The sequence below is a fragment of the Ovis canadensis genome, chromosome 1 (genome assembly GCF_042477335.2).
Source record: "Ovis canadensis isolate MfBH-ARS-UI-01 breed Bighorn chromosome 1, ARS-UI_OviCan_v2, whole genome shotgun sequence".
In the NCBI taxonomy this organism is placed as follows: domain Eukaryota; kingdom Metazoa; phylum Chordata; class Mammalia; order Artiodactyla; family Bovidae; genus Ovis; species Ovis canadensis.
Genome location: NC_091245.1, coordinates 28,916,833 through 28,932,385, shown reverse-complemented (window position 1 = coordinate 28,932,385; position 15,553 = coordinate 28,916,833). Strand labels below are relative to the sequence as shown.

The following is a 15,553-nucleotide window of genomic DNA, read 5'->3' as shown; positions in this document are numbered from 1 at the left end:
AATAAATGTCCCTACCTCATGGGGTTGTCATGAGGGTTGCATATCTACATCCATGCAGAGTGGTTAGAGCGGCATCTGGTTTTGATTGTTCTTGCTCCAGCCATGCCCTGGGACAGCCCAGACCCCAGTGCCAGCGTCTGTTCTGGTGACGCCAGGCCCTCTCTTCCGGTCTCTGCCCACAGAGGCCCAGATCAGGTGTGCCACCTTCTGACTCACTGCCTTAGCTGTCCCAGGGGTTAATCATCCCAGTCGTGCTGCCTCGCCGGGTGACAGGGGAAGGAGTCAGCCTTGGCACACTGAACAGTGCTGTGCAGCGGAAGCTTGTTTTCCCACGGCCCTTAGTACTCCTGCCTGGAAAATCCCACAGACAGAGGAGCCTGGAGGGGCTCCAGTCCATGGGGTTGCAAAGTGTTGGACACTGAGCAACTTCCCTTCACTTTCAAGATAAGGAGTTGAGCCTGAGAGTTCTTTCTGTGCTAAAGAGTCCTCCACCCTGGGGTTTGGGGAGAGGGCACTTGGTATTTGGCTCTGGGAGGAGACCCTACTGTGTTGTCTCCTAGGAGATCTGCCGAAGCTGTCCCAGCAGCGTCTTGCATCCCAGACCTTGGCAGGGCCTTGGACATTGCTCCTTCTCCATCAAGGTGCTTTTGGGGAGACTAGAGTCAGGGGTGTGAGATGACAGGCACAGCCCATCCCTGCGCAAGGCCCTGGAGATACCCTGCTGTGCTGCCAAGTGGGTGCGAGCAGGTGAGGCTCACCTGCTCGATGCCTTTATTACAGCAAGGCTCAGGCCTCGGCTGCGCCTGTCGCTATTTGATTCCTGTTCTCTGTCCCTTCTGGCCACTGCTGGATGCTAGGGACTCCGAGACAAACCAGATCCAGGCCTGTCTCAGGCAGCTCTCAGCTGAAGGGTCAGGCAGCCGGGTGTGAAATAATGACCACACAGCGTGTCTCAGTGTCGGGGAACCCCGATGCAGCTAGGCCCAGTGCAAGACACAAGAGAGCTTCGCTCCAGAAGATGTGGGCTGCCAGGAGAGCCGGGAGCCCTCCTTCTTCCTTCCCTCGCTCCTGCCGACGCCTGTGCTTCCCGGCCCAGTCTACCTCTGCGGGGCATTCCCTCTGCCCCCTTCCCTGGGACAAGGACCCAGCCTGGCACACAGCACCTGCTGTCTGCCAGCAGGTGTCTTGTCTGTCTTGCTGTCTTTATTCCAGCCACACTGAACCATGCCCTCTTCCCTCACATTGATGTTCCCTCTGCCTCTGTGCTCTTCCCTCTGCTTCTCCTGTCCCCTCTGCCTGGGCTGTTCCCTCTGCCTGGGCTGTTCCCTGTCTGGGCTGTTCCCTGTCTGGGCTCTTCCCTCTGCTTCTCCTGTTCCTTCCTTGGCTACCCTTCTTTATGTTTTTTCCCATTTCCTGCCTGGTTTTAAAATCCAGCTCAGATGTCACCTCTGCGGCACCTTCTCTGAGGCCACCGTCCCTCTAACTGGGCCGGTGGCCCCTGGGTGCTCCCACCAACCCTCTCCTTTTCCTGTGTCTGTCTTTGAATCCACTCTGTTGAATGAGTGGCTCATTGAATGGATAAACTGTGACTTTGGGCTGGTCTCTGAACTTCCCTTATCTCACGAGGGTGGTATCTATGGAGACAATCAAACTACCTGAGAGAAAGTGCTCAGCGTTCCAGAGTACTGTTGGAGCCAGAGATGGTGCTGCCGTTCCTAACATCACCGAGACTCTGTGTGTGCATGTGTGTGCGTGTGTGCTCTGGCCACCCACAAGGCACGCAGGGTTTTGTTCCTCAACCGGGGACCAAACCTGTGCGCCCTGTGGTGGAAGTGCAGCCTTAACCAGTGGACGACCAGGGGCGTCCCGCCATGACTATGTTTTGTGCCATCTCCATGCCTGGCATCAAGCTAGCCCCCGACTTGGGGGTGTAACTGGTGCCACGTGGGCCTGACCTCTGGGCCTTTGAGGGCTCTGCCAGAAGCTGCCCCTCCAGGGTCCTGTGGGTGCTCACCGAGTGAATTCTGCACTTTTCAGTAGCAGCGTGAAAATTGTTGGTGTAGGAATGTTTATTTATCAACTTACTCATGAACAGGATTTTCTTTACTGTGGGACATGATGCTTTACCGGAGCTGTGGGCCTGCCGTTGAGCGTGTGGTCTCATGGGAAAAGCAAGTGTCAGAGGAGGGAAGACGCTCAGGGCGGGAGGGCATCATTTCCAGGGGGCGCGAACCCGGGAAGACTTTATGGAGGAGGGTGCATTTGCCCTGGTGTTATAGAATGGGAAGGGTTTTAGGGGTGGTTATAGGAGGGAGAAGGCAAGCACAAAGGCATGGGGCGGACTGGCGGCCGCTTGGCAGTCCCTGGTGCCTGGCTCTCTGGCTTCGGCAGGAGCGCCTTCTCCCCTCCCACCGCTTCCCTCTTCCCCACCTTGCCCTTGCTGAGAGCTCAGAGCACGCGTTATAGGGACTAGTCAAAATACAGACTCAGACGGACTTATCCCCCTGAGCCCACGGTTGCATTCCTGGGCACTGGAGGGGTAGAGGGCCCGTGGAGATGTTTGCAGAGAAAACAGCCTAATGAGGGTCTGATGAGGGGCTTGCCGTGAACCAGGGGTGGGGCAGGCGTCCCCCGCCACACACAGGGCCGAGCTGGCTGTGCAGGAAGCGCTGCTTATCTGGCGGTGGGGCCGCTCTGGCGCCGGTGGGCTGGCCCCCAGTTCCTCAGCCTTGAAAGTGTCCTAATGGCAGGAGGGAAGGCAGGACTGCAGGGCTGAGGTGGGGCTGTGTGGCCCTAGGTGGTCCCGTTTGCTTCTGCGACTGTTTCCTCACCTGTTGTGTGATGGATGCCCTGGGTGCTCCGATTCAGGGTGAGAGTGAGATGCAGTGAGGTAAGCCCTTGGCCCAGAGCCAGTGCCTAGGAGCCTCCACCAGTGGAGACAGCGATCGCCATCTCCTGGTGGCGAGGGATCGCCACCTCCACGCAGGCCTAGGGCTGCCAGTCCTGGTAACTGGAACTCCCACTAGCCAGCATCCTGCCTCACTATCCTCCCCAGGCAGGGAGGCGACCAGGTGGTTTAGGAAGGACTCCTGGGCTGGTGGCAGGAAGTGGGGGCTTCGGTCTAGTGCTGTCAATTCTTGTCTGGATGGCTCCACCATTTGTCGAGCAGACCTTGTGGATCGAGGAAGAGTAAACGAACAATACTGTAGCTGGATGCCCTTTAGGAACTGTGTTGGTCTGTCACTGCGGTAACAGATGCAGTGGTGTCTCCCACGAGGTATTCCTGTGGGGGTTCAACTGTACAGGGGCTGACACGGAGGCCCTGAACTTTGGCAATAGCAGGATTGGATGGTGCTATCCAGGTGCTCCGTGTTGCCTCCAAGTCTCCATTTCCAGTAGTCATGGACAGATGTGAGAGTTGGATCGTAAAGAAGGTTGAGCACTGAAGAATTGATGCTTTTGAACTGTGGTCCTGGAGAAGACTCTTGAAAGTCCCTTGGACAGCAAGGAGATCAAACCAGTCATTCCTAAAGAAAATCAACCCTGAATATTCATTGGAAGAACTGATGGTGAAGCTGACGCTCCAATACTTTGGCCAACTGATGTGAAGAGCCAACTCACTGGAAAAGACCCTGATGCTGGGAAAGATTGAGGGCAAGAGGAGAAGGGGATGACAGAGGACGAGATGGTTTGATGGCATCACCGACTCAATGGACATGAGTTTGAGCAAGCTCCAGGAGATGGTGAAGCACAGGGAAGCCTGGCGTGCTGCAGTCCATGGGGTCGCAGAGAGTCAGACACGACTGACTGTACAACTCCGCCTTGGAATGGCTAGGGATAAGTAATCAGTGAAAGAGCCCCAAAGGCTGGCCTCAGGAGATCCTCTCTTTCTTTCCTTCCCTCTCTCACCCGTCGCCCCAGAGAGTGTCTGGGAGACGAGGAGGGTAGGCTTTGGAGGGTGTAAGAGGTGATTCGAGCTGGGCCCATGCCAATCCATGGCTGTCGAAGGCAAGAGTGGCCCCCTCCAAGTTTAGTTGTCCTGCCTGGCTCTGTTCTAGCTCCCGCCTTCTCTTCCTCACCTGCCTCCATCCTGTGACCTTCTCCCCATAACTCTGGAAATGCGAGGTTCTAGCCCAGGCTCTGCCCCTCGCAGGCTGTGTGACCTGGGCTAAGTTACTTGACTGCTCTGAGCCTGTACCCTCACAGAATGGAGTCTGCAGCAGGAAGAGCTCTCAGGAGCCTCCTGTTCACACCTTGGGGTCCTTCATGCAACAAGGCCAGGGAGAGGCCCAGCACTGTCAGGAAGTTCAGTTCATGGCAGACGATTGTGCAGGCCATGGTCCAGCCTTCCGCAGGCCCTTTGTGACCCGGCCCCAGTAAGCTCACCCCCTGCTCCATTCAGGCTGCCCTGGACTTTTTCTGTCGTCTGAGCCCACCACGTGTCCTCGCGCTTCCGGGCCTCTGCATGGTCACGCTTTCCTTGGCCAGAGAGCTCCTGTTTATTGCTCAAAACCCAGCTCTGGTGTCCCTTCCTTTGAATCCCTCCTACCTCTTTCAGTAGTTGGTTACCCTGGCCGGGTACAGGCACTGTTTACCCTGTGTCTAGTTTATCTGCTCCTTTCTGTGGTTCCCCCAGTAGGCTTTGAGCTTCCCAGGGAGAGGAAGAGGGCCTGTCCAGATGCATTCTGCACCCGGCTGGGGTCTGGCACAGATGGAGTGGGACCACTTTCCTCTGCTCGGGAAGAGTTTTGCTTCATTCCCACAGGCTCTTCTTTGGAGGAAAGAGCCAGCACTGTAGGTTAGCACACTGTTCTCTGTCTGGGAGTCATTGGAACTGGTGGAAAGTAGGATGGGGCTGAGTTGGGGAAGGGAGAAGTGTGTGCTGTGAAGCTGAAAGGTAGAAGGGGCCAGGCTTTGACCAGTGGTGTGCTGCCTGCATAACGGGCTGCGTGGGGTCTCCGTTCATTCAGTGAGTGTTTCCTGAGTGTCCGGCTTCTTGTCTAATGTTGCTCTAGTTCCCAGGGAAATAGTGGAGAATAGGACAGAGACCCTGCCTAAAGGGGCTCACAGTCTGGCGGGAGAGATGGAGGAAGCATAGGTGGGACAACTGGGAGGCAGAGAGAAGCCCCCAGGACCTGGGAGCTGAGAGGAGCCAGCCAGCAGCCTCTGAGCTGGGCATGAGCACGGTGGAGAGCTGTGGCCCAGACCAAGGGGCCGGAGGGGAGGGTGTGTTTCCGACAGAACCTGTGGATGAGCGGGTGGGAGGTCACAGGTCAGGCTGGAGGGACCAGCAGGGACCTGTCCCTGAGGCAAGACGATGGGGGACAGCAGTGGCTCTGGTCTGGGTGTGGTGCGGACTGGAGGGGCGAGGGAGGGCAGGGCGCCCAGTCCTGGGTAACCTGGACCACCATGGCCAAGGCCAAAGCCACTGGAGAGGAGGGGATGGGTCAGGGCCTGGTATTTGAGACTTGGCGACAGGCTGGACGTGAAAGATGAGGGTGAGGGAGACAGTCACGGGCAAGTGGGGAAGCGACAGTTGTCTCAGGAAATAACTTGTTGGAAGAGAGGGGAAGAACACAAAGAACTCAGCAGGGATCTCTGCAACTCAGGGTAATTTTGGCTTCGGAGAGCCAGCCCTGCTAATCAGATTGTAAAAATCAGGTACCGGGGTTTTTGCAGAAAATGAAGCAGATCAAAGCCAGGGTCGATTAGGCTCTGATTAAACATGGCTGAGGAGGGTCAGACTCATTACCGAGGAATGTACACAGGCCGGCAGCGCTGACGGGGGATAATAACAGATCGCACCCGGCAGCGCAGACACCACGGCGCTCTGGGGACGCAGCGCTCCGCGGCGGGGCGGCCACAAGGAATGGCATGTCCGCAGGCTCCGAGGGGAATGAAGGTGGCAGGGGGCGCGTGTGCAAGTCTAGTCCCCTCTCTCTGTGGCCTCTCTGGTTCTGCAGACTCTGCGAGGGGACTGCTCCTGCGAGCGGGGCATCGGTGGAGCCCAGGGGAGCACTGGCCTTGCTGTTTTCCACCTCGGTGCACTTGCTCGCGCCCTTCCTGTTGAGTTGAATGCCTCCCTTACCCTCATCCTATCTTCTGTTTCCCTGTAGGACACCCCTTGCTTGCACCTCCTCTAGGAGGTCTTTATTGATCTGCCCTGCAGCCCAGGTCAGGTGTCTCCTCTGCATCCCCACAGCCCCCATCACTTGGAGCTGTCATCATCTGTTCACATGTGTCCCCTGACCCCTCCTGACTGTGAGTCCCTGATGGCAGCGTGTTTCCCCATGTCCTGTGTGTCCAGCTCGGGATCAGAAGCAGAGCAGATGTCAGGCTGTGTTCACTGATGTGGGCGGAGCCAAGTTGTGGAAGCCACACAGCTTTGAAGAGCAGAGCAGGGTCAGGCTTGGCCTGCCCGCCGTGGGAGTAGTCCCAGGGCTTCTGCCCAGAAGTGCTCACGGGGTGAGGGTGGAGCGCAGGCCAGGGCAAGGCTTCCCCAGGTTCTCCCTCACCTGCTGCCCAGCCAAGGAGTGGCAGGTGGCTCTGCCAGGCTGGAGAGAATGAAGAAGATCCCATGGAAGGGATCACGGAAATGTGGGTGCTAGGCTGAAGAGCCTGGACTCGACCCTCTGGGCCTTGCAGAGCCACTGAAGATTCTGGACTTGCGGGCAGTGATAGAAACTGAGCTTTAGGAAAAGCCTAAGTTTCTTGTGCTATCAGAATGGGATTCCCCCCTGAATACCCAACCACCCTGGTGGCTCTAACCTCCACTGGCTGCTTCGCTTCGCACCCCTGCCCTGGCCCCTGTGCATGCTCTCACAGGGCCTGGGTTGTTCCTAATCACAGAGGAGTGAGAGTGAGCTGGGCTGGGTTAGCCTGGCATTAGGCTGAGTTTGGTTTCTGCACTCCACAAACACTCACCTACTGGGTGCCATACTTCCTTTGTGAGCCCTGGGGATGCTCTGAGGTTCTGGCAGCCTGGCTCCCTCTGGAGATGGAGACAGGAGGAGGGGCTGGACCATAGAGGTCTGGCAGGGGATCGCCCATCTGAGGGAGACATGGATGCCCCCAGGCCTGGCTGGAAACGTTTGGGGGTTTAGAAGGAAGGAACACAAAAGCCCTTAACCTCCCAGCTGGAATGTGGACACTTCATCCCTCCTGCTCTTCTGTCCCTCCTCCAGCCCCATAAATGTCCAATTTGGGGAAAGGATTCAGCCCTAAGCCCCAGCAGAATAAGGTTGATTAAGAAACTGAGCTCCATAAAATTGTCCTTGCTCTGGCGGGCTGGTGGGTGGGGAGAGTGACTGGAGCGCAGGCCTGGAAAGGACGGTACAAAGCCCTCCTTTCAATTCAGGCCCTCCCAGCGCCGGAGTCCCCACTGCAGGGGCAGCCGCAGCCAGTGACGGCCCGTGTGTGTGTGGGTTTCTCCGCCCCACCTCCACACCATGCACCCACTTCAGGACTCTAACTCTCATTACTGGACAAACATTTTCCCAGTGCCTGGGGGGGCATTCCTTTGCTCCACATACCTGCCCTGTGCCAGGCTTTCTGCCAGCGCTGGAGACATAGAATTGCTCTGGCCGGGACTGGCACACATCCTTTGTTCACTGTGAGCCTGACAGTGCTGACTGACCTGCACGGTGCTCTTGTTTGATCCACGTGGGGACTCTCCAGGGTAGGTGGTAGTCTCATATCCCCATTTTACAGATGGGGCCCACAGAGGTAGATTAAGTCACCGAGGGTCATGTAGGAAATGAGAAGCAGAGGTGGAGCTAGCACCCAGGATTCTGACCCACGGTCCCTGCTCTCAGTCATGGTGTACCTCGGCTCATTGAGTGGGCGCCTTCAAGGAGGGGCTCAGTCTCCGGAGACTTTCTGCCTGGGTTACAGCCACACCACCAGATTTGAGGACTGCTGTCAGGGAGTTCTGGGTAACAGTGCTCAGAAGTCCTGCACTTGGTAGATGCTCGTAGCTGTTAGTGGCATGTACCAGGTGTGTAGGTGGGGGAGCAAGGCTGTGGGGCTCCAGACTCCACCTGCCAGAACTGGGCTTCTCTGATCCTTGCGTGGTGTCCCGGCTGAGTGCAGGGCACGGTGCTACCACCAGTACCTGGGAGTTGTTCTTGTGGGCAGCTCCCCGCACGCTACTTCCAGCTTCTCTGCCGAGCCGTGTCCTGTAACCTCCTGGGTCTCCCTTGCTTGTGCCCACTTGTCTGCATCCCCACTGTCACCAGCCCTGTCCAAGCCTAGCCAACTCAGTGACCTCCGAGCTGGGCTCCCTGTCGCCCCTCTAGGTTCTTTCCCACCCTGTAGTCAGAGTGACCTTTTATTTTAAGACACAAATCTTATCCTGCCACATACCCTCAACCTGCTTAAGACTACGCTAGTTTGCTGGTCTTGTCAGAACAGCATCTTTATTTTTCACCTCGGACCACAGGGTCTGGTGTTGTCTGGTCCATCTGTCCCCACAGCTTCATTCCTCTCTCATTGCCCTTCACTGTACTCGTCACATTAGCCCTCTTCCCTTCCCTTCCAAAGCACCGTAACCTCTGCCTCGGGGCCTTTGCACAGGCTGTTCCCAAGGCCCAGTTCTCTTCCTTCCTGGCTGAGCCTTTCCCCGCTTGATGCTCACTGGTGATCCGTGTCGCAGCTTGAGCCACGTCTGCAGGGAAGCCTGCCCTGACTTCTCTCCTGTGTTCTCATTGCCTGGTCCACGCCCTTTATGCCACAGACAGAGTCTGTTCTGCGTTTGTTCGTGCAGTTCTTGGGTACTGCCCTCCCAAGGGGCTGAACTCAAGGTAGGGACATTGGTTTAGCCCATGATTATGTCCACAGTGGCCCACATATAGTGGGCCCACAGGAAATACTTGTTGAATATTGGGGACCTTTGGGAGGAGAGGAAGGGGTTCCAGTGGAGCTGGCTTGAGTCTAAAGGTGGACAGTGTTTTCAGGGAGCCCTGCCTGTGAACACTCTACTTCATCATGGTACTTTTCTGGGAAGCTCATGGGCTATGGGCCAACATTCTCTTCCAGCCAGCAGGACCTCTCTCCGGGAAGCAGGGGTGGCCTGAATTAATGAAGCTGGTTTCAGCTTTTCTGCTGGACATCACACCTGCCCTCCTGTCCCTGCCTCTCTGTGAGTAAGTAGCCCCTCCTCTTTTCTGAGCCCGAGGCTCCCCATCTTTAAAAGAGCAGGGTTGTCTGAGATGATCTTTGAGGTCCCTTTCTACTCTTTGGTTGTATGATTTAATGCATTACTGTTGCACTTTTTTGGGGGTAAAAAGATTAGGTGAAAGGGCCTCTCCTAATTCTTTTCCTCCTTACCTGCCCTCCCTGGCTCTGTGGTTATTGCTTATGAAGAATCGGTTCGCAGGAGGTGGACCTATTCTAATAAGTGATGCCAAATCCACCCTGGTGAAAAGTGACCAATCCACAGCAGCTGGGGTTGCCTCCAGGGCCCTTGGCATCCGCTTATGCCTGAACGTTCCTTATAGGGACACAAGGAAAGGTCACCCACAGAGGAAGTCCCCGATCTGATTATGTGAAGTTTATTTCAGCCGCATTAACAGTGTGAAAGGTGCAGAGCCCGAGACCGTCCCCCCGGAGCATCCTCTGAGCTCCTTGTTTAGGGACCTGGGCACTGTGCTCTATTTGCCTCCTCCGGCCCAGCCCAGGGCCTGCCGCCAGGTGTCAGCTCTGCCAGAGACTGTTATCTGCTCGGAGACAATGATGGTTGCAGGGTGGGTCCCAGTGTTGGCCTTGGGGAAGGGGCTGCAGGGAAGAGAGGCTGCCCACCTTTACAACAGGGAGCGTCTGTGCGGAGCTGGTACCAAAGCTGCCTGAAACTGCCCCCGCCAGCCAGATGCCAAGAGCTTATTGCAGACAGCCTAGCAATTTCAAATTTCCTTTGTTCTCCAAGAGCTGATGAATTAGTTGAAACGTAGTCCATGGGGTCGCAAAGAGTCGGACACGACTGAGCGACTTTACTTACTTACTTGCTTAAGAACACTTGCAAAGAAGCCGACAAAGTGGTTTAAGTTAGTGTAGAATAAACTCAGCACAGGAGTGTACTGTGTGTGTGTGGGGGGGTTTGGGTGGGGGTCGGGGTGACTGTTAGGGAAGGTCCCCAGGAACAGAAGGCTGACTGGGTGCTTATGCTTCTATGAAAGGAGATAATGGAAAACTGGAAAACAGGGTTCAGAGTCCCAGCTTTGCCACCTATAGCCGTGCGGCCGGGGGCAGTTCTGTTAGCCTCTGAGCTGTTTGGGAGAAGGTGGGATGTCTCTTGTCACTTCCTGAGGGCAGGGCTGTGTCCAGGGCAGGGTGGGCATCCACATGCGTCTGTGGGAAGCTCAACCCCTCGCTTGTTCAGCAGGGACACTGTGAGAGTTGTCTGTCTTGGCCGCTTTTGATTGGAGACGTTGGCCCAGGTGGTGACACTCATTTCTCTCACTTTGCTCATGGTTTTATGGGATTTTTCCCCAGCCTCTTTTCGGGTCCAGGCTCCTCCCCAACTCTCACTGGCATATTCCACCCCACTTGGCATCTTCGCTGGAACAGCGAGGGGGCCAGCGCACAAGCCCAGACAAGAGGCGATGAGGTCGTGCAGCTCTGCCTTAGTGGTCTTCTGGTCTTCACCCCCCGACTGCATTCCTGATTCCAATGCAGAGCCTGCCGTGTGCCCGTCTTCATTCATAGCTGGGCACACATCATACAGCCGTGACCTCAGAAGAGAGCCCTGCTCCCCTGGTGCAAGTCTCCTAGACCCCAGGGCAGCTAGACTTAATTTAGGAGACTTGAGGCTCATGTGGACCCAAGGCTGGGAAAGAGGGAGGCGTGGGTCCCCCTCTGACCCCGCAGACGCTCTCAGTGTAGCCGGGTCCCTGGCCTAGGAATCGTTTACCCAGCTACCTAGCTGCGTCCAGGCCTGAGATGGTTGGGACAGTGTCGGCTACAGGGCAGAGATGTCAGTGGTAACCACGTGTGTGTCATCTTTTGGAGAAGTTCCTCTTGGATATAGCCAGGATGAGGCTCTTGACCCCAGTCAAATCCAAGTCTGCAGGCATCTCACCCTGCTCACTGAAATGGGGGTGGAATTGGATTTGACATTTCATTCCTACTGCTTAGTTATTAGGGCAAGTTAGTCTTAGCCCACACTCAGATGGCCTGAGCAGCTTCTTTTGGAGTATCATTTGTTTATTCATTCACTCAGCTCATATCAGGAACATCACATACACTTGCCTATATTACCCTTCCCCAAGTAGGATGGATTTATTTTCTGACCATGTGAATTTTAAAACCTTCTCTGATAATAATAGCATGGTAACCCTCATGTTTCCGTGCTGTTTAGAGCTCACAGAACATCTTCCCTTCCATTATTTCACTTAATGTTCATAAGGTGGGGTGTTTTTTTAAATTAATCTTTAAAAAAATATTTTTGGCCACACCCTGGGGCATGTGGGATCTTAGTTCCCCCAACCAGAGACTGAACCTACATCTCCTGTATTGGAATGCAGAGTTTTAACCATCGGACCACTGGGAAGTCCTGAGGGGGTTTTATTGCGTCTGTTTTGTAAAGAAGGAAACCGAGGCTCAGAGAGGTTAAGTGTCCTGCCCAGGATGACGCAGCTCTGTCAGTAGCAGAGGTCCATGGCTGTCCCCTCTCCCTGCAGCGTCCCCTGCCTGCCTGGTCCTGGTGCCCTTGGGTGAGTAGGTCCCATGCTCACCACCCAGATAGCACCCCCTCACTGCCAAAGAACAGGGGTTGTGGACAGGGAAGTAAATTCTCCTAATCTCTTTGGGCCTTGGTGTTCCCATGATGACATTTGTGTGATAGAAATCTCTCTCCTTGCCTTTTCCAGGAGGACATGAAGAGCAGATGCTGTCATTAACAGGAAAAGGTTTTAAATCTATTAGCTGAGACCTGACGGATAGTCCGACCCTCCTGGCGTGAGTGGAGACTCCATCACTCCCTGCCGTCTCCCTCCTTCATTCAGCAGATGTCTGGGGACCACTGCCCTGTATTCAGCTCTGGGCTGGGACTGGGGAGCGAGAGAAGCCTACCTGTTTCTGACCTTGGGGAGATGCTAGAATGTGGCTGTGGCCCTCCTCAGGCCAGGCTGCCTCAGGCGGGCAGCCTAGGGGCCACTCTTTATAAGAAAAGACCGTTAAGCTGGAGGGAGAAGTAAGGAAGTGGGCTGGCCTTGCCGTCTGTGGCCAGGCCCTTTCCAGACCTCCTCAGACGTATAGGAAGTGGGCGTGTACTTTCCAGCTGAGGACATCGGCTCAGAGTGGCATAGTGACCTGTCCAGGGGGGCACAGCTGGCGCGTGAACTTTCATCTCTGAGATTCTGGAGGGCAGACTTCTCTCTGGGACCCTTGCCTCTACGCAGCCCTCTGTGTCGGTGGTGGAAGCCGACCAGTGGAGCTGGCATGTGGCCTTCTGGGCCCTGGCGGCCTTGTTTGGGTCGGGGTCTGAGTCTCCGATCTTCCTCGTCTCCTCTGGACACCCCTGCTCCCCGGGCGTGCGGGGCTCCTGCCGTGGCGGCAGATGCTGCAGGTCAGACGTTCAGCCTCACATCTGGTCTCCCTCCTACTTTCATCTGAAACCCGACTCAGATTGTCTCAGTAAACAAACAGTAAATTCAACAGTACAATCTTCTTGAAATGCCTTGTAGTTATTTTAAGGCTGTTCGGGGGTTTATTTTAATTGCGGGCCCAGCTCCCACAGTCATGCAGCTGCTGCTGGGGGCATTCGTGGCTGCTGCCTCCCCACCCCGCTCCGTGTGGACCCTGACTCCTCCCCACCAGGGGCCCAGGGTGCCCTGGAGGTCGTGGCGGGAGATAAAGTGAGGTGTCAGGCCGCTCCCTTGCAGGTCGCTGATGTAGCTAAGAACTCGAGGTGCTGCAGTGACCAGGAGGTCAGTTGTGGACCTGGTTCTGGGGAGGAAGACACGGTGGTGGGGAATGACCTCTCCGGCTGAGAACGGGTTGCTAGGGAAGGAGCAGCCAGGCCTGGTTACCAGGACCACAGACATACCCTGCTTTATAGCAGGGGTGGCCTGGAAAGTTGGATCCCAGTAAGTTTCTGGCTAGTGTGGGCCCTGGGGGTCATTGGGCCCAGTGCTTTCCTTTTACACTTAAGGAGACTGAGGCTCAGAGAGTGAGGGCTCACTTCCCCAGGATGGGAGGTTTCACTCTTACTCTGCTCCCAGCTGATTCTGTCTGTGTCCCAGCTGATAGCACTGGGATGACTGACCCAAGCACACCCTTGGTGAGGTTCCATTCAAATGAGTGGCTCTGGAAGCCAGAGCCTTAAGTCCCAAGGGAACTGGGCACTTGAGCAGGCTGTGGGCTGAGGTGCCATCAGCGCGTCCTGCAGTGACCTCCCCGTCAAGGCTTGGGGGTGGCAAGTACCACCTCCCTCTCACTGGTGTGAACTGAAACATACTGGGGCTGGGATTCTAGAGACCTGGCTTTCTGCCTGATGCCAAGCAAGTGATCTCCCCTCTCCAGGCCTCAGTTTCTTCCTCTGTGTGGTTGGGGAGCAGCCCTAGCTGCCAGGACTGACGGGTGGCCTTTGTGTTTCAAGACAGTTCTGCAGCAAGGTTCCTGATGACAAGGCAGGCTCCTGAGGGTGTGGTGCTACACGTGGTGTGGATCCCCAGGAAGGGGTGCAGACTCTCCAGGGCCTGATCTGCTGGGGAGCATAGCTGGGAATGCTGGGGGCACTTATCACCCCCAGAAGTTTGGGAGGACAGGCTTGACTGAACTTCCGGGAGTCCACAGCCAGTACATTTCCTGGGAACCTGATGGTCCTGGGGAACAGGGGGTCCGTTTCCTAAGTGCCAGGATCTATGAGTCAGGACTTTAGGTGCTTCTGTTCTCATAACACTTCTGGCAGAAGATATTATTCTTCCCATTTTACACATGAGGCAGGAGAAGGGGACAACAGGAGCGGAAGGGGGAGACCGAGCACTAGAAGGTTGGATGTGGTCATGAGTTTGAGCAGCTCTGGGAGATGGTGAAGGACAGGGAAGCCCGGTGTGCTGCGGTCCATGGAGTTGCAAAGAGTCGGACACGACCAAGTGACTGAACATAAGCACACACATAAGGAGACTGAGGCCCCAAACCCCACAGCAGGGAGAGGGGAGGCAGCCACCAGGGACCTTGCTTCTCCCCTGGGGGAGGGGGAGAGGGCCTGGGTGGTTCTTGATGTGACAGCAAAGAAGGGGGAAGGGTGCAGCAGACCCCAGGGATGGTGTGAGAGCAAGTGAGAAGTGAAGGTCCTCTGCATGGCACCCCAGGCCAGAGCAGGGGCCAGGCCCTGGGAGACGTCTCGTCTGGGCCTGGCCGAGGCCCCTCTGTTTATTTGTATATCACAGATGTAAACTAATTTGTTTAGCAAGAAAAAACACATGCCTTCTAAAATGGGCTGTTTTCCCTCCAGTCGGCCATCACTCGTTGAATGGCCGCTGGGGTGAGCAGAACTTTTGGAAACCCGGTGAGGTGTTGGTGAGGCCAGGCTGTCACTGGTGAGGTGTTTCTCCACCGTGGGCCCCATAGCCAGCATCCGGACCCTGGCCCCAGCTCCTGGTTGCCGCCGGCTGTGAGACTTTGGCAAGTCGCTGGGATGCTTTGCGCCCTCGGCTTCTCACCTGGGAGACGGGGATTGACTGCGTGTCCTGCACAGAAAGGGACTACAAGGCCCCCAGTCTTGTGAGTTGGTGAAAAGCCATTTCAGCAATCATTAACTTCCATTACAACTAATCCAGGCGCTACACCCTGTTGATGGAGTTGTCAAGCCCAGCGTGAAGCTTGTTACACCCTCACGTGTGTTTGTAATTACGAGCTCTGGATAACTGTGTGCCCTGTCCTCAGAAACAAGGGACTGTGCCCCAGGGGTGGGGAGGGGAGGAAGGAGAACTGGGGTTTCCTGGGTGCCTGCTACATGCCAGCTGCTCTGCTTGGGGTAATCATTAAGTGTTTCTTGTTTTGCTTTGCCCGCACTGTGAGGCTTGTGGAATCTTAGTTCCCCGACCAGGGATTGAACCTGGATCCATGGCAGTGAAAGCCTGAAGCTTGAGTCTTAATTGCTGGGCCACCAGGGAATTTCCAATCGTTAAGTGTTTTGAAGACAGCTTTGCAGCAAGATTCCTGATAACAGACAGGCTCCCTTGGGGCTGTAGTGCTGGAACACAGGGTGGATCTCCAGGAAGAGGTGCAGGCTGTTTCCAGCCTGGTCTGGTGGGGAGCACAGTTGGGAATGATGGGGGTGCTCACCACCCCAGGGGCAAACTGGGTATTATTGATATTCCCATTTTGAGATAAGGCTCAGAGAGGGTCTGCCCAAGGTTGCATGGTTGGAAAGTGGGAACTGAAGGCATGTTTGTCCAAAGCCCATGGCCCTTCTGCTGTGAGGCAGGAGTGAGAGAAAAATTTCAATAACTTCAAGCAGTTATTAAAGCTCCCGGCTTCTCAGTGAGGCCAAGGAGGGGTTACAGCGACGGTCAGGCCCTCTCTGTGGGAGGTAGGGATGGATGGGCTTCTG

At 55.8% G+C, this 15,553-nt stretch overlaps 1 protein-coding gene across 2 annotated transcripts in view; it reads left to right on the top strand.

Moving 5' to 3' along the window:
• Window positions 1-15,553, top strand: part of GLIS1 (GLIS family zinc finger 1) — a 247,793-nt gene that overhangs the window by 50,832 nt on the left and 181,408 nt on the right. The window lies entirely within an intron of this gene.